Source organism: Camelus ferus, chromosome 19 (genome assembly GCF_009834535.1).
Source record: "Camelus ferus isolate YT-003-E chromosome 19, BCGSAC_Cfer_1.0, whole genome shotgun sequence".
NCBI classification, from domain to species: Eukaryota; Metazoa; Chordata; class Mammalia; order Artiodactyla; family Camelidae; genus Camelus; species Camelus ferus.
In genome coordinates, this window is record NC_045714.1 from 11632874 (window position 1) to 11652200 (window position 19327).

General features: G+C 50.9%; 1 long non-coding RNA gene across 1 annotated transcript in view; it reads left to right on the top strand.

The window, feature by feature from the left end:
• The window catches only part of LOC116657861, a 44058-nt gene that overhangs the window by 10086 nt on the left and 14645 nt on the right, over window positions 1–19327 (top strand). Inside the window, exon 2 of the long non-coding RNA XR_004313013.1 lies at window positions 5462–5562. This is a non-coding gene — a long non-coding RNA (uncharacterized LOC116657861). The remainder of the gene's footprint in view (window positions 1–5461; window positions 5563–19327) is intronic.

Sequence of the window (19327 nt, forward strand, 5' to 3'; positions counted from 1 at the left end):
ATACAAATTATTCATGGCCCATTTTGAGCTCCAGGAATCATTCTTCCTGTTGCTTTCCAGTGGTTTTTTTTTCCTACCGCCTTGATCGTTTCCTTGCACACATGTAACGATCAACATTCAGCTACAGACTCAAGAGGAGCTGTCCACACTCATCCAATGTTTTCTCTGTCTTCAGCTCTCTTTCCTCCTCACTCTGACTTACAAATTCTCACCACCATGGCGTTCTAGACCCCAAACTCTGCTCAACTCATGCAGACCACTGGACTCTGTTGGCAGCCCCACTCCTGCGTCTATGGCCTGGAAACTCTTTCCAACCACAAAAGAAGAGGAGAAATGAAATGAAAAACAACTGGTACATACAGAAACATGCGACGAGATCATTCAAACTCAACCATGTCAATTATTACATTAAATGCAAACAGTCTAGACACACCAGTTAGAGGGAAGAGATTGTAACATTGCATATAAAAATAATAACCAACTCTGCTGTCTATAAGAAGCCCACTTCAAAGCTTATAAGAATGAAAGGGTGGAAAAAGATACACAACTAACACCAAAAGCAAGCCAGAGGTGCTAAATTAAATAAGACAAAGGAGATTTAAGAGCAAGGACTATTAGAAGGATAAGGAGGACCATTTCATAATGATAAAGGGGCCAATTCATCAAGAGGAGGTAACTATACTAAACATTTATACACCAAGTAATAGAGCTTCAAAACACATGAAGCAAAAAGTGACAGATTTCAAACAGAAATAGAGAAAACCAGAGTTAATTACAGTTTTCAACATCCTTCTCTCAATAACTGATAAAACATGTAGATGGAAAGTCAATAAAGATATAAAAGACAACAATACTGTCAAAAACAAGGGCAGATTACACACTCTTACCAAGGACACGTGAAACATTCATCAAGTTAGATCATATTATGGGCTGTGAAACAGCTCCCAAGGAATTTTATGACTGCAGTTATACAAATAATAATTCTCTGACCACAATGGAATTAAATTAGAAATCAGTATCAGAATATCTGGAAAATCACAAATATTTGAAACTAAAGAGCACCCTTTTAAATAATCCATGGATTAAAGAAGAAATCACAACAGAAATGATAAAATATTTGAACTGAATAAAAATTAAAACATGACTGAAAATTTGTGGGATGTAGCTGATGCCTAGAGGGACATTTCAAGCGTTAAATGCTCATATATTAGAAAAGTAGGAAAAAACTCAAATAACCTAAACCTTAAAAAAAAAAAAAAAGGCAAACCCAAAGCACAAGAGAAAACTGAAAAACAATATAGTAAAGGCAATGAAAGTAAAAGTTTATTTCTTGAGAATGTCAATAGAGTTGATCAGCTTCTGGTCAGATTGATTAGGGGGAGAAGAAGACACACATTACCAGTATCAGAGTCAGAGCTCATCACTAAAGATCTTATAGATACTGAATGAATATTAAGTGAATGTTAGGAACGTTGTGTCAATACATTCAACTGAGATAAAATGGACCAGTTTCTCCAAAGATGGGATACAAAACCTCACTCAGGATGAAATACAGAACCCGAATAGCTCTCCAACTATTAAAGAAAATGAATTTGAAATTTAAAACCTTCTCACCAAGACAACGCCAGGCCACAGGACAATACCTATGCTGGTGAATTCTATCAAACATTTAAGGAAGAAATAATACCAATTCCATGTAAAATTCCAGAAAACAGAAGAGGAGAGTACATTTCCAAACCCATTTGATGAAGCCAGCATTACTCTGAGTCCAAAACTAGATACACACGTTACAAGGACAGAAAGCTATAGAACAGGGTCCCTCATAAACTAGATGTAAAATTCCTCAACAAAATGCCTGCCAATTGAATCCAATTTTATACATATGTATATATGCAATACCACATGATGAAGTAGGGTTTATCCTGGGAACTCGGGATGGTTTATTGTTAGAAAATAAATCAGTGTAATTCATATCTACAGACCACAGAAGAAAAGCATACAATCATCTCAACAGGTGCAGGAGAGGCCTTTGACAAAATTCAGCATCCATTCACAAGAAAAACTCTCAGCAAACTAGGACTGGAAGGGATATTAACCCATTAATAAACAAGCTGCAAAAAATCTGTAGCTAACATCATGATTTAAGGGAAAGGATGGGATGCTTTCTTTTTAAGATTAAGAACAAGGCAAGGAGGTCCAATCTCACCACTCTCACCCAACATAGTCCTGGAAGTTCAAGCTACTTAAATAAGGCAAGAAAAAGAAATCAAAGGCATTCAAATAGGAAAGAACGAAAACTGTCTTTGGCACACGACATCATCTTCTAAGTATAAAATCTGAAGGCATTGTCAAATAAAACAGCCCTCCTAGTAGTAATGAGCTTAGCAAAGTTGCAAAACATAAGATCAACATGCAAAAATCAACCCCATTTGTATATGCCAGCAAGGAACACATGGGAGCCAAAATTTAAAACACAATCCTGGACCACAGTCTGGTTTCCAGTTTGGCGTATAAGAAGCCAGAAGTTGCCACTCTTGTCCTAAAAACAGGTACGAAGATGAACAAACTTAAAAACCGACAGGCCTTCTGAGATCCGTCAGAGACGTAAGTAAGGTCACAGGGCAAACTCCAGCCCCCCAGATTGGAGTCACCAACAGGCAAATACAGAGAATCACAACTTACCGGAGCTGAAACCTGCAAGCACAAACCTCGTGAGAGCATGTCAAGGCAGGGAAAGCTGAGCTGCAACTGACAAATTGTGGGAGGCGCAGTGTGGACAAGTCCTAGAGATAAAAACTCCAAGGGGCCTCGGTCATCGGGGGTCCCCACTATTTTGTGAATTTTACCTTCTGTAGGTAGACCGAGTCCTGACAGTAAACACTGGAAAAAAATCCTCTTGTACTCCTGGTAGGGGTCAGGGAGAAGGAACTGTTCTGAAATAAGAAAGAGCATTCTGTTCTTATCAAGGTGTGCCAGAGGAACTAGTTAACCAGAGCCTCACCTGCTGGGCTTTTATCAGCGCCTAACTGACCTGGGGGAAGGGAAGAAACCAATGCTAGCCCACGGTGCCATCCCGGTCCGCCTAAGTAGTCGGGGAAAATGAGAAGCATGAGTGGAGTTCACCAAATGCACCATCCGTGAAAAGAAAGAGCTGACAGGCTGTATTTTATTAAAATTAAAAATTTCTGCTCTGTGAAAGATACTGTCAAGAGAATAAAAAGACAAGCCTCAGGCTGAGAGAAAATATATGCAAAAGGGCTGTTTGATAAAAGACTGTTCTCCAAAGTGTATAAGGAACTCTTAAAACTCATATAGGAAAATAAATAAACTTCCAGAAAATTCAAACTAATCTATAGTTACAGAGAGCAAATTGATGCTTGTGTGGAGATGGGGTGGAGGCGGAGAAGACTTACGTGAGGCATGAGTGCAATTTTGTGGGTGGCGGAAATGTTCATTAGCTTCATTGTGGTTTTGAGTCCACAGATCTCAGCAGCATGCATCAGATTGTATACTTTAAATGTGTGCACTTTATTATATGTCAATTATACCTCAATAACTCTCTTAAAATCCCTAGCAGAACTGATGGAGAAAAAAGGGGGAAAACTCACAGATTACCAGTATCAGAAATGAAAGAGTAGATCCTATAGACATCAAAAAATAAGGAAGCATTCTGGAGAGACTGTATGCCAATAAACTTAAATATATATATGAGGTGGACAAATTCCTTGAAAAACCACACCTTGCCAAAACTGATACAACTTGAAATAGATTCTCTGAATGGTCCAATATATATTCATAAAATTGAATTTGTTATTGACTTCTTTCCACAAAAAATTCCAGGCCCAGAGTGCTTTACAGGGGAGTAAGCACTATCGAACACACAAAGAAGAAATAATACAAACACAACCATGTTCCAAAAACTGAGAAGAAAATATTTCCCAAATCATCTTAGGAAGTCAGCATAATCCTGGTATTGAAACCTGACAGAGAGACATTATAAGAAAAGGACAGACCAATGTTCCTCAATGCAGTTCCAAATGCAAAAATCCCTAATAGAATACTAACAAATTGAATCCAGTGATACATAAAATGGTAGCACATCTTAATTAAGTAGAGTTTTTCCAAGGGGTGCAGAAATGGCATAACATTTAAAAATCAACCAATATAACTGACCATGCTGATAAAATCAGTGGGTAAAACCAAATGATCACTTCAAAAGATACAGAAAAGATATCTGACAAAATTCACTGCCCATTTGTGACTGAAACTGCCAGCAAACTTGAATGAGATAAGAACCTTTTCAATCTGATAAGGGATGTATATGAAAGTCCTAGTTAACATCATGTTTGTTGCTGAAACATTGAAGGCTTTTCTGCTGAGACTGAACCCTAGGGAAGAATGTCTTCTCTCACCATTCCTCTTCACTATTGTACTGAAATTCCTAGCAAGTGCAATAAGACAAGAAAAAGAAAAGTTGTATAGACTGGAAAGAAAGAACAAGCCTCCCCATACTTATAAGATGCCATGATTACTTACACAAAAATTTTTAAATAATATACCTCTAACGAAACACAACAAAACAAACCATAAAGCAAAAAGACAATGAGCAAAATTCTATTCATATAATATCAAAATATTGAGGGGACCACTAACTTATTGTTTGTCTCTCAGAAAGTCCATTTTAAAAATAGGTTCTTTCTGACCATATAATTAGAAATAAAAGAAATGGTATTCATTTTATTCTGGCATTCTGTCTCACAAAATAAAGCAAAACACAGTGACTAATTTTGAAAACAACAAGCAAACCTAATCTATATTGTTAGAAGTCAGGGTGGTGGCTTCTCTTGGGAGGAGAGTAACAACTGAGGGGAACAGGAGGTGAGCTTATGAGGGGTGATGAGATTCTGTTTCTTCCCCTCTCTTTTTCTTTTTTTCTTTTTTTTTTTTTTTTTTGGTAGTGAAGGAAAGTACAGCATTTATTGTAAGGGAGCTAGACTAAGAGTCTGGACAGCTAACTCTCAAAAAACCCAAACTCCCCAGTGAATTGTAGGGAAGCATTTTTTCTTACCCTCTTTAAAAATGCATTGTTTAAAGTTTTTACTGAAGTATACCATTCATACTTAGAAATATACAAATAATGTGTATAATTCAATAATTTGTAAAGTTACTATAAAGTATTGGCTGAATTCTCTGTGTTGTACAACACATCCTTGTAGCTTATTGCAGACCTAACAGTTTTTATGAGATTCTGTTTCTTGATCTGAGGTGCTGGTTACACACGTATGTTCAGTTATTGAACTTGGTACTTATTTCAAATGTGTATATGCATCCACTTTTCTCAGTGTTTCTCGGTTTTGCACTTCTACAAAGTTGAAAACAAAGCCAAATGAATCCTAAAAATTTAAGCACAGTGAAAGATTGGCAAACAGTGGATAAACTCAAAATTCAAATTGTTTTTTAGAAAGAGAGAAGAGAAGGAAAGAGGAGAGAAAAGGAGAGAAAGAGAAAGCAAGGATGGACAGACAGACACAGTTCCTGACACCCATGCGGTCCTCATTCACGGTTGGTCATTATGATTGATTCCTAATGTTTACCTGTGAGATCCCACAAACAGCTGAGGAGTTCAGGTGGGACTGTGGGTTTGGATGGTGCTGAATTATGTCTGAATGGTCCAGGAGATGGCGATGTACACGGAGTGGGTGGACCACTGCTGCTCGGTTGGTGGGGCTGATGCCCACAGCAGACTGGCGTGACTTTTGATCTTGGCGAGAACGATATCCTCTGGTAGGAACTGTGCGGCGGACTGGGGGCAAAGTGAGAAAAGGGAACCTGTCTCAGGACCCGGCGCACCTCTTTCTCCGTCCTTTGGGCTCATCTTTGTGCTTTTGTTGCATGGTCTCATCTCCTCTTTCCTGTGCCAGCTCCGTCCCGTTTTAATAATTGGAGCGTGATGCAGTGTGGATACCTGGTCAGGATGCAAGAGAAGGAAGCGCACAGGGGGGAGCTGGCTGCCTGGGGAGACACTCGGGGTGGAGGGTGTCTTGCTGGGTCAGCCGGTCATAGTCTGCATCTGTGAAGGGGACCAGGTTCTACTGCTGAGCACTCGTGGAGAACAGAATCTGCAAGAAAGGAGGACAGTGGGGGTGGGTGGGCTTCAGAAAGCTGGCTGTGCTGGCAGTGGAAGCAGGGGGCAAAGAATCGCTGAGCTGTGCTCAAAGAGCTTCCTTCTCTCCAGGGTGATGGGCGTCAGAGCTAAGCACGCAGCTGCAGTGAGCTAAGGTGCCAAGGGGCCAGACTTGAGGGAGAGACTCAGACCTCTTCTCTTTTGAAATTGGCAGGAGGAGGTGATGGGAAGGGTACATGTGAGGGAAAAGAACTGCAAGAACAATGGCTCAGAGGCTGATCTGAGCCCTGAATCCACGTCTAGGACCTCAGCTCAGAGAACAAGGTTTTGGTACAGAAAGCAGGTGCCGCCCCCCACCCCAAATCCAGGCATCTCCCTCCTCCACTCCAGCCACCTTATAACCATCAATGGCGATCTTAACAGACACATCCAGGCACCAGTTGGTCACACCGCCCACTGTCTTCAACAGGGACCTGAAAACCAGGGGGAGCCACATGAGGAAGAGCAAGGCAAACATGGTGATGCCTCCAGCCCTGTACTTCACCGCTGCCTTCTGATGTCTGGGAGGCTGCGAGTATTTCTGCAGAAGGGTGGCAGGTCAGGGCGAGGAAGACGCAGACTTGAGGGAAGGCAGGTTGGCCTTAAAAGTTGGGGGCAGGTGGTCAGTTTGGGGGATGTCTGGTGGTCCAAAGCACTGGGGTCAGAGGGAGTTGGGTCCAAGTGCCAACCCCATGTCTTCCTAGCTGTGTGACCTTGGGCACACAGCCTCTCTGAGCTGCCTGCCCCTCTGTAAGGGGAATAAAGGTGGTACCTGCTTCATCAGGCGGTTGTGAGCATCCCCCAGGTGATGGAGGGGAGAGTTTAGCACCACGTCTGCCATTTTCTTGAGGACTCACTACAAACACCTGACCTCTGAGTGAACCAGGATCAGAGCTACACCTCCAGGTGAGCACTTGGAACACTGCGCCAGGGGAACAGGGTTGAGACCAAGAAAGCTGTCTCCTCCAAGCCTCCTGCTGCACACCCACCTTCTGGGACTCCTGCCAGCACTTCGTGATGTAGATGTTGGCATAAAGGTCTTCCAGGCATATCCAGCTGGACAGGCTGAGGGCAGTGTCAGCCCACAGATACCCAGTCTATGACAGCCCTCAGCTCTAAGAGGAAAGGTACAAAGCGGAACCTGGGAGCAGACAGGACCACCAGGAGGCTCACGGGCATTGGTGCAACCGGTGGTCCAGCCCATCCATCCAACCTGTTCATGCTGCAGCCCATCCATGCCCTTCCTCCCACCACATCCATCCATCCAGTGCCATCTATCATCCCATCCGCTCCATCTATTCTCCATCCTTTTAGCAAATGATCTTACTCTCTGCCAGACACCATGCTAAGTGTCTAGGATATGTGGATGACGAAGAAAGACAAAACGTTCTAGTTGGAAGACACTGACTGTAAATAGGTAAACATCTGTAGATCATGGTAAGTGCCACAAAGGAAATAAGCAAGAGAAAGGCAGAGATGCTTCAGGCCGGGTAGCTGGGGAGGGTCTCTGTGTCTGGACCTGAGGCAGCTTTGTGGAAGGGGCTGGGGGTGGGATGGGGATTCCCAGGATAGCAGGCCCCCAGGTGGAGGAGATGAGAGAGTTGGACACCTTCCCGGAACAGAGTGGCTGCAGGGATGTGGGGTGAGGTGGGAGATGTGGGCAAAGTCAGACCATGGGGACCTGTGTGCCACGGCACTGCGTGGCTTTTACCAAGTGAAGAACATCGTTCACGCGCTCCCCCCCCACCTCCCAAAGCATTCCGGAGCCCCTGCTTTGGAGCTGACACTCCCATCCCCAAGGAGGGCCTCTGCCCCTGGCCCTGCATTTGGCCTCATGTGTAGAAAGCGTCTGTGGAGCAGAGGGAAAGGGAATTCCACGAGGGACAAGTTTGGATGATGGTGAGGAGAGAGGGAGGGAAGACATATAGACAGAGCTGGTTCCTTCTTGCCTTGGTTCAGCCTGCCCCAGGGTCCCAGGACCCCCTTGGGATGTGGCCCCATCAGAGAGACCCAGTTCCTCCAGACACGGGCCCAGAATGTGTCCTGCATGGACCCCGCAAGCCCCTGGCGGGCCCCAGCCATGTGCACCTGAAGGTGGTTCTCCACGCAGCCTTTGAACAAGATGAGGTTGATGAGGTTGAAGTTTTTGGTCAGGACATTGCCAAGGATCCGGCGTGAGTAGCCGTGCCAGACCTAGTGGGCGGACAGGCCAAAACAGATGCATTTCACCAGGTACCAGATCTGAGCCACGTAGTTAAGATTGAACCTCCTGCAAACGCCCAGAAAAGGAGATCTTTCTGGCCACACCTGGGCCTCTGCATCCCCACCCAGGAGTAAGAGAGGGGCCTCCGTGCTCAGCTGCCTTGGACCCGCCGGCACCCACCCAGCTCACCTGGCTCATCAAAGCCAAGAGGAAAACTGGGGCTATTACTCCAAGAACAACTGTTAGTCGGGGAAGAAAGGAAGAGAAAAATACGACTCCTCCTTCACAAATGATTTGATTTTGCAGGTGGCCTTAGGGGACACCTGGGCTCCCTTTGCTGTCCTCAGTTTTGATTCTCCCCTCATCCCGTCTTGACAAAGGAGCCGCAGCTGCCGCTTTCAAGCCCCGGCCCCCCTCGGGCTGGCGGCTGCTGGACTGCCGATTTCTGATTAGGATAATCCTTAAATCTTCCTCGCTGGGCCAGCGCAGACCATCTAATCAGAGGGGCCTCAGGAAGCTCTTGACACACTTCTTGGCAGAGCAGGAGGAAGGAGCGTCCAGCAGCGTCTCTGCACATAGCTCTTCTGGAGAGAAGTTTAGGGTGAGGCCCAGGCTCTGGAGGGATGTTTGATGTCGCTGCGGCTCAAAACCTGGCCTTGGTGCCGCGGGCTTGGGGTGGCGGGTCAGGGCCACCTTGCTCCCCCACCGTGTCAGCTGGGCCCTGTCATGTCCAAGTCTCCCCTCAGGCCTGGCGTTGCCTTTTTCGTAGGGAGGGAGCCAAAGAACAGCTGGGCAGAGCCAGAGGAGCCCGCGGGCGGGTGGGGGTGGGTTTCGAGTCCCGGTCAATATTCCCAGGGCTTATTCACAAAGCTGCACAGGGCCCCGCGGGTGCAGCGGGGCTCAGCCTCCTGTTTCTCACTCCTTCCCACAGCAGAATGCCTCCTGGACAGGTGGGTCTTGGCCTTTTCCCCTTTTAGGGGTGGGGAGGGGGGCAGGGGACAGGGCTGCCGGCCAGGCAAAGATACCTGTTGGTGACGCCCGACAGAACGAAGAAGAGCCAGAAGTGGGTGCCAAGGACAAGGCTGAGCTGGAAGACAACTTTCCCCAGCAGCGTTTTCCGCAGACAGAGGGCCCAGTCCACCGTCGTGGCGCCAAGCTGGGCGAGCGCCACGGCCAGGAGGGCGTCGGGCGGTGTCCCTTCTGAGAGCACCTCGCCCAGGTCAGCGGCCGGGTGTCTCTCCCAGAGCCAGACAGCCGGCTTAGGAGGAGGGCCGCACGTGTGACCGAGAGCCCCTCCCTGTCCTGTCCCCGCCACTCACAGACACCTCAGAGGCTCCAGGAGACGTCTCCCTTTCTAGCCCGGATTTCAGGGGCCCCTCTGCCTCTCAGCGGGGTCCTGGCCTCTAAGTCCTCTGCCCTAGAGGCCTCGTGGTGCCTACCTCCCTGCACCTGGGACCCTTGCTCGGCCCCTGAAAACCACTGGAGCCCACTGCTCACCTCTGTCTCCTGACTTGCCCTTCAAGGCCTGTTCTGATGCCTCCAGATGCCAGAAAGCCCTCCTGACCGTCCCTTCCGATCCTCAAGCAGAGCAGGTGTCCAGTAAGGGTCCCAAGACCCCAGCTGGCCTCACGGAGACCAGATGCCCTCTTGCTCAGACTGTGGTTTGCTGCTCCCAGACACGTGTGGTGTTTCCTCGACACAAAGGGTCAAATGCTCAGTTCCTCGAGGGCTGGCCACCCTTCACGATTCCATGAGCCCCAAAACACAAAGCAAGACTTGCCCCCCAAAGTCTGAAGCCAGAGGGGATCTGTCTGCCCCTACCATCACCGCCCCTCCTCCCCTCGGACCACAAGCACAGCCAGAGCAGAGGGGACTAGGGGGCCGTCTGGTTCCCCACCCCCCAGCCCTGCTCTGGTTGGTAAGTGGCCCTGGTGCCTGGAGTGCGGGCCCTGCCTCAACGAGTTCTCCAGGGGGCTGGGAGCCCCAGGCAGTGACGCCCACACCACCGGCTCCCGGGGGACCTGGGCCCCCACTGCAGCCCCAGCCCCATTTGTATCCGGCTTTCACTCTAATTAGTAGGAGCTTTTCAAAGAAGCAATAAAGCAGCGACACAGCTACTTGGACAGGGCAGCAAAGGTAAGAGCCATTTCAGTAATGGAGCTGGTGGAATTGCTCTTCTAAAAAGAGGGAGACGGACCACTCTCTGCTATTAAGAAAGCCAAGGGTGAATCTACGTTGTCATCTGCCTGGTTATTAAGGATAAGTGATGGCCGCCCCACCCCCAACTCCGGAGGGAAACTGCAGCTCCATGAACCCAGACTCCCGGGCAGAGGCTCCCAGGAAACCACAGTGCTGAGCTCGGCATCCCGGAGAGTGGCGCGGGCCCGGGGCTCGCTGGCTTCCCCCAAAGGCCCAGGAGCCAAAGAGGACAGCGGCAAAGCTGAGCGCCTCCACCAGGAAGGTGAGGGCAGACACGTCGCACGCCGGGCTGGTGGGGGCTGGGTGCAGGGGGAGAAGCAGCGGCAGGTGGAGCAGCAGGTCTGGAAGGTCCTGTGGGAAAGAGGACGGCGCGTGGGCTGGCCTCCTGGGTGACTGCATGTCAGCACCAGCTGGAAGGTTCTGGGAGGATGTAGTCGCTGACCAGCATTGAGCCTGAGGCTAGCACACCGGTTCATTTCCCCAAAACCTGTATTTGCAGAGGGCACCGGAAAAGCTGCTCAACGGGCGGACCAAGCCCCAAGTGAGCACCATGCTACTTTCTCTCAGCACCTTCAGCTCCAACCCCTCGAGGGCTGGTTGCTCGTGGTTGAACCTCATAACTAACCCAACCACAGGCTCTTGAGGGTCTCAGCCAAAGGCAAGCCAGATGCAGACTGGAGGAGAACTCGGCATGGGGGACCCTCTCCCTGCAAGTCCTCCCCAAGCAACACAAGGCAAGTTAATCTTTCTGAGCTTCAGGCCCCTAACCTGCTGAATGGGGATGGTGAGCCCCGGCCTGACCACACCGGGGCGTGCTGGTGAGAGTGAAACATTGGAGCAGGTATGAAACAGCTCTGAGAGCGGGAGGGTACCATGTCTGTATTTGATTAGGTGTGATGCATGAGGAATCCTACAGACGAGCAGGAGGATGGCAGGCAGGTGGCTGTGGGTGGATGGGTTGGGTGGATGGGTGGGAAGAAGGAAGGAAGAGTGGTTGGATCCAGAGACAACAGATGGATGAAGGAAGAGAAGCATGGAAAGATGGATAAATGCAAAGATGGTTAAGTGGATGGATGACTGGACAGACAGAAGGAGAGACCAGAGTATGAACTGACAAATGCCAGGATAAAGCAAGGATGGACACACGCTCTCCTACAGTCTTGCAGACAGACCGGCGAGAGGGGAAGGTCACAGCAGATGCAAGTCTGGGATCTGAGGCCCAGCAAGACGCGGGCCCCAGTCTCCACCCAGGGGCACCTAGCTCCACAATAACCATGGGGCCCTGTTTTTCATACCAGCTCTAACTGCAGCCGAGCGCTTGGTGCGTAAGGGGGAACGACCCCCGTCCCCCTGGCGTCCTCTACACTCAGCTGTCCCGTGGCCCCCGAAGGAGCGTCCTTCGTCACCTTGACACCCCGCTTTCTGGAGTCCCCGAGCAGTGTGTCCAGAGAGCTTCTGCGGAGTTGCTTTTGTCTGAACAGGAGCTTCCTGGGGAGGCTCCACCTCCTCCTGGATCCTAGGCCTTTGGGACCCCCTGGCAAGACACAATGACACAGGCTTTCCCCTTGATCTTTTCTTCCAGAAGCTGCATTGCCTGGCCCACCCTACCCGCCACCCCCAGGCTGGGAGGGAGGGACCCAACGCCACGGGCTCGGGCCAGGGTCTTGCTCTGACCCAGAGGGTCTGGAGGAGGTGGGGGGAGGACCAAGAGGGAGTAGGCACCGACCCCCTTTCTGAGGCAAAACTCACAAGGCCGTGGGGCCTCAGCCTGGGGAACTGGAGGTCCCTGGAGCTCAGCTGCCCCCTCCGCTCTGGCCACCCTGAGCCAATGATCAGTTAGGCCAAAGGGCAGCAAAGGCTTGGGCAGTTTCCCCAAAACTGTTGATCTGGGGCCCCCTCCAGAGGCACACAGAGGACCCAGGGCTGGGATGGGATCAGGGCCTGGGGTGTTTGCAGGATCACCCCACACTCCTGGTCTTGAAATTGTCCACTCCAGTCCTGGCGACTGGCATTTGGATTCCAGCCACCTGAGAGTGGGGAGTCCGGTGGTGCCCACAGCAGCATCCCTGCCCTCAGAGTGGTGCCTGCGCCCGGGAGCCAGCAGGGGTGCCTGGGGAGAGTGAGGCCGAGAGAGCAGGAGGGAGGAGGACCTAGCAAAGGGGCTACTTATCCAGGCAGCTTCAGAAAAAGAGGACACGGCCTCTGTGAAACAGACCGGCCTCTGAGTCCCATCCAGCTTCCTGCCCCGCCAGGCCTTTGCGGGAGGAAGTGGCCCAAGAGAGAGGCAAAGGAACCCCAATGAGGCCCTGGCAGGAAGAGGGAAGGAGGTTTCCAGGGAGGGCGGGACAGGTGTGGAGGAGCAGCCTGTGGCGGGGGCAGGGTGGGAAGAGCCCGGGAAGGGAGCGAGGGGCTCCTGGGTCCACGGGGAGGTGGGGCCTTCCGGGCGCCCACCTCCAGGGTGCAGGATTCACCCCTGGGAGCTGAGAGGAGCTCAGCCTTGGCCCAGACTCCTGTGCGAGTTTCCCGGGGACAGGAAAGTCTCAAACCAAATGATTTAAAACTTCACTGGAAAGAAAACACACTCCAACAGGGAACAGAGCAGCAATCCAACGAGAGGCTGAGCCTGGCATCCGAAATTTAATAGTCAGGCTCTGCTGTCGTGATGGCGAGGGCCGGGGGGGCTCCGTTTCCTCGTCTGGAGCGTGGGGACAGGTCGTCTGGCCTTGGCCAATCCACCTCTCACTTTAATTACTAGCCAGTGAGGACACGCGCGGGAGATGGGCTGCCACACCTTCAGGGTGGAGCGGTGGGAGAGCAGAGCCAGCAGCGGCAGCAGGTCACGCAGCACAGTGCCTTTCTGCTTCTCAACCCCAGTTACGTTTGGCAGAGAAAATGGCTTTTCCCTGTTGACGCCAGCATAGCGTTTTGTGGTCCAGGGAAAGAATCCAAGCTGCGAAAAATATTTGACTATGACAGTGGCCTAAATAAGGGCGGGAGAAAGAGGCAAGGTCATTGCCATTGGCCTGAAAATGCACATGCACACGCACACACGTACATGAATGCGCACACGCGTGCACACACGCATGCACGCACACACATACATGTGCATACCTCTAAAACAAGTGAGTGTTGAGAAAAGCTCTTCATAGTATGCTGACAGGCTTCACGAATGCAAGGCATTGTTCTGGTCATCAGCAGAGGCTAAAGATTAAAAGGAAATAAAAACCCGGAAACCACCGTGAATGCATAGGCCGGCCCCACGTGACACTGCTGAAGGCTGGTCAGCCTTATAAAATTTCTTTGAGCTATTACTCCTTTTCTAATTTCTCCTGACATTTGTTGCCTGCTAAATCAATTTGATGTATGGCAGGCAGATTAAGATGGCTCTCTCAGCCTGCCCCCCTCACAGGCGAGGGGTGGAGACGTGATTTCAAGAGATGGTCCTTTTATGCTGAAAATACTTAAAAATGGCTTTGCTTCCCTTGGCAAGCAGAAGAGATCACCCCAAGTTCCCGCCCTTTTGCCACTGCTGTGCTACAAAGCGGTTGGCGTGTCACGCAGAGTTTCTTTAATGCTTCTATTTCAGAAACTTCTAAAAGTCAGTTCTTCAGCCAGGTAAACAGCCTCATGCCTCAAGGGGGCCCTGCCAGGGGCTGAGTGGGGACGCTTCTGTGGGAGCAGGAGGGGATGGAGGGGTGCCTGCGGTCCCCGGGAACTGGCATCGGAAGCTGTTCCCTGCAGAGTAGCTGGAGCTTGAAAGACCTGGGGCAGGAACAGGTTCAGTAGGAGGTAAAAGTGATTCCGAGGCAGTAGCGGCGTCAGGGGATGAAGCCCCAGTGGATTGGGAAGAGGTCACGTGCGTGTGAAGGAGTGTGGTACTTCCCTGCGATGGAGCAAGTGCGCAGGAACGTGGAGGCAGGAGGTGAGGACCAGTCAACGGCCTGAGGCACGTCGCCCCAGACCCGCATCGACCCGCATCCCCTCTCTCTACAGTCTGAGTCAAGGCTTGCCTTTCTTTCTTTCTTTTTTAATTGAAGTACAGTCAGTTACAATGTGTCCATTTCTAGTGTATAAGACAGCACAATGTCCCAGTCATGCATACACATACATACATTCGTTTTCGTATTCTTTTGCCTTGCCTTTTAAATATCCTACCCGGAGGCCCCAGTGGAACCGTGCAGATTATCCAGACCAAGCCCTTCAAGTGAGAGACGGTATTAACTAAAGTCAAAATTGTAGGAAGACGTTTAGGGAAATTAAATTTTATTGGACTCAGTTACAAGCAGTAAATCGAACTAGATCCGTTTCGTTTGTAATTAGGAGGATCTACTTATAAACAAAAAATGTAGCACAGCCTTTTAAAAGCCTGTTCCTTCCAGCAGGCTGAAATATTCTTGACAATGGTGTTTGTTGGCTTTTAAAACCAAACCTTTCTTCCTGGCTCAGAAATGCTCAAGGAGCCTGACTGGATGGAGCTGAGGCCGGCTGCTGCTCCCCGAGGGGCCATTTTCACCGATTCTGAAGGAGGGAACCCAGAGCCAGAGGACTGCCTGCCCCCCATCCCCGTCCAGGACTCTTGGGGGCAGGGAAGCCACAGTTCATTCCAACAGGCTTATAAAAATGATGTGATGGGAGAAACAACCTAATGACTGGTACTTAATTTTTGTGCTAATTAATTTCACGGACAGGCTGTCTTCAAGTTTACAAATGTTCCATCTGAGTCAGGAGGTGTAGCAGAGAAAAAGAGCTGGTGGTAACTTATGTCCAGGATGCCAAAAAACAAAATTAAATGGAAATAACAGAAGCCTGTGTTGCTGGAGCCCACTGGGATAAAGCCACAGGAGGTTCCTGTGCACCTACTATGTGCAAGGTGCCGCGGGAGCACCATTAATCACTTCATCTGACTCTTAAACACTAACGGGCTCTTGGGAAAGGGTGAATGCTGAGGGAAAGCATTCTGGGTTCCGTTCTCCGGCTGACCCCCTCGCCGACCTTGTCCTGTCACTTGCTTGACACTAGCGCTGGATGTGTTGCCCTGAGGTCGCATCAAAAGTGTGCAGGGTGGTTGGGGTGATGGTGGGTGGGTTCGCTGCAGCTGGATCCGTGAGGGGGTTTCCCTTGGCACCTACCTCCTAATAGATCACTGTCATTCAAAATCACCCGGAGGGCCTAGAAACGGAGAACACGGCCCACAAGAAAGACAAGCAGAGAACCATGGAGAGGATGGAAGCTGAGAATACGTAATTGAGGACAATCACAAAACAGCCCAGTGGCTCAGACTTGGACTCGGCCACCTGTACCGAGCAGGCATCAGCTTCACCAGGGGTGGCAGGCTCCAGTAAAACCTGTCTGAGTGTCCTGGAGGGAGGGAAAAACCCTGCTGTGAGTCCAGGAAAGACAGCCCTGGCCCTGGACAGGGCCCTGGATGGGGCGGGCTTGGCCCATCTTGGGAAAACCCAGTAGGTAAAAATAACTCCATGTTCCCAAAGTTTACACAGGGAGCAATTTCCCACTCTCCCAGAGCACTCTGCCACAAAGCTTTCTACTTAACAGGGACTCTCCAGCTGCATTTAAAAAAATATGTGATTTGCAAAAAAACAAATAAAGCTCAGTTGCTCAGTTTCTGTCTTAGTAAAGTATTTGCAAACAACTCATCAAGTTCAAAGATGCACTTGCTTTGCCTCCCAGAGTGTCTAACAATGCATTCCAGCCTAACTTGCAAGCCCAAGGACGGTAATTTGGGCTGCCACGTTGAGCAAGAAAAGTGTGCTGGTTCCTGCCTGGGGTTACAGATAATTCTTGCCTTGTAAGTTATAGATCACTGCTGGCAACTTCCTGAAAGGAGCTTTTCTGCCAGAGCTGCTGGTCGGTTTGATTTTCAAGCCAGGAGGCGGGGTGGGATGTAACAGGAAGACTGGCGGCTCTCGAGGGGCCTCTGGGACTTGCCTGCCCAATGTCTGCAGGGCTGTCCTGCTCAGAATTAGGTCTTCCTCTTCCTTCTTGGCTCCCCTCATCCCAGCTGGCCCCCAGCAACTGTGCATTACCATCTGGGTGACCTCTCTGGACCCCAAAGACATCACTTTTTAAAACCTTCGATGACCGGTTGATGGCATTTGCATCAAAGGGCATTCTAAAGTTTTTTTAGAAGACTCATGAATTTTGATTCCAGAGCCCTCTCCTCTGGAACGTGCAGTCACTTGGGCCGGTCTGAGAGCTACTCCTGCGTCGTCGGTGAAGCCCGCGTTGCTGCGTGTAACAAGCCCGCGGCAGACACGGAGAGGCTGCTGTGCTTTGGGCCGTGAGCTACACTGCCAGGCCCAGAGGTGGAGCCCGACAGCCCCGTCCTCACGGGGCTCCCGTCGCAGGTCGCAGGGGAGTGGCTCTGGGTGAGAGCCACTTCCGGGGCACCATGGAAGTTCAGAGAAGCACAGAGGGCCGGGAGGCTTCCCAGAGGGGAGCCTGGGCCCAGTCCTGAAGCCTGAGTGGGAACCCCTCTGAGCAGAGAGGCTCAGAAAATGGATGATCTGGATACACATTACATCGCGTGCAATTCAAAGGACACAGAGCTCAGGGAATAGAAAGCCAATCAGATCACGAGGGGCCTCCTAAGCCAGGCTGAAGCTTTGGGTGTCATTCTGCAGGAGACCAAAAAGCCATTGAAGGGTTAAAGAGGGGAGTGACAAGGGCAGGCTGGCTTGAGTTGGGGTCAGGGTGGAGTAGCCCTGAGCTGCATCCACAGCACCTGGACGTTCACACCCCCACTGGCCCGAAGGCAGCAGGTAGGGCCGCAGTGTGACCTTGGGCAAGCCACGTGCTCTGTCTGCCTCAGTTTCCCCTTGTGTCAAGCAGGGATAGCATTCTCACCTTCCTCCCCGGGTTCTTGGTGGCTGAGGTAGTTAATCTATGCAACACCGCTCAGGACCAGCCCCGCAAGTGATGAGCACTGGGAAAGGCCATAGTTCCTGCCTAGATTGAAATGACTCACCCACGTGTGCATCTCCTGATTCACCAGGGGCTCCTGGGGGAAGGGGGTCAGAGGTCTGTCCTTGCCTCTGTCCCATGTGCCCAGGAAACATGCAGCCACACTGAATAGATGGCTGGTTCCAGACAAGCCATCCCACGCCCCCTACGCCCACGCCGTGTGCACGTGGCAGCGCTCCATTCCCCTCAGGTGACTTTCTTCGAGGGACCCATTTACAAAGCCACCACTCCCGTAGGGGCCACTGATATTTGGACTCAGAGTATAATTTCATGGCATTAGCAGAAACGACTCTTTTCACAGCTCTCTGAATGCCCTTGGCCCACAAGACACAGTCTTGACCTTCAGCAAGACTGGGGTTTCCCAGGGGGCCCTGTTCACTGGAGGTCCTCCCAGGGCAGGTCCTCCAGCTCTTGTCTGGGGGCGTGGGGGGGGGGTTGGTCCAGTCTGAAGCTGCGTGTGTTTCTGTGTTGATCTTCGCTGGCTGTTCCCACTCCCAAGCTGTCGGGCAGCTGGACATCTTCCTAGAGGTGCTGTTGAGCCAGGCACCCTGTGCTACTCGGACGCCCCTCTGGCCCCTCTCCCATCCTGGCTGGGGCCGCCTGCGGGGGCTCTCGCCACGGGGAACGGAACTTCAGAATGCTCTCCATGGTGGCCTTTTTCCACTACAGACGAATTTCAGATCTTTGTCACATTAAGAAAAAAGAAAAGGAGGGGGGCCAATGTGGATGAGGACAGAGGAGGAAGGGAAAGAGCTGCTGAGTCTACTCTCGGTCACAGAAAACAGGTGGAACACGATTCCTTGCAGTTGGTGTCCCTGGACGCGAGCTAGGATCGCCGGGGGCTGTCCTGCTAGTGACCCCAAGAATCCTCTGGGAGTTCTGGACGTGGGTGGCAGAGCTCAGCGCCTCCTCACCCGCCCGGTCTGGACATGCAGGGAGGGTGGACGGCGAGGCCTCCAGCCGTTCTTGCCAGAGCTAACGCGAGGCATCAATCATGCGTCCCCTCTGACAGCGACCGAGTGACTTTCAAAGCTGTCAGGTTGGAATAATTAGAAGAAATGGAGAGGGTGAGAGTCACCAGGCTTGCCTGACTGACAGCTCGCCACTAGCCCTGGCACTCTGCCCACAGAGGGACGCTGTCCCCGCTGAGAGCGAGCAGGGCCCAGGCCGGGTGGTCCAGCAGCGCCCGGGAGACCCAGGTCGCGGGAGGAGCTCTGGGCCACGCCTTCCGCAGGGAGAGAGCCGACGCTCAACAAACTGCCTGTGAACCCCGCCAAGCCTGTAACCGTTCCTTTTTGGTAACTTGCCTCGTTGAGACAAAAAAATCATCTCCATCCGGTCCACCAACTGAGCCTTGATGGGCTGCTGTGGGAGGAGAATTTCCCAAGAGGTGACGGGTCCCGGGCTGAATCTCGGTTAAGCAGACAGCACTGGGGCCGAGCTGAGAGAGGCCCTTTGTCTCTGAGTGCCCTGCGCCAGCCTCCATCCCTCCTGCGTCTGAGCAGAAGACCACACTATTAATGTTTGCATTCTCAACAGCTAGCATTAACAGGGCACCTGCTGTGTGCCATGCACTGGCGTGGTCTTACGGTTTGACCCTAAACCCTACAGCAACCCTCTCCCTGGGGTCCTCTTACTGACCTCCTTTAGCAGACGGAGAAATTGAGGGCCAGAGACGTTAAGGAATTAGCCTGAGATTGCACCAGCTGTGGAGGTGGGGAGTGGGTCCTTGCTTTGAACTTGTGCTGAAGGAAGAGTCACTTGAGATGAGGGATGGGGGA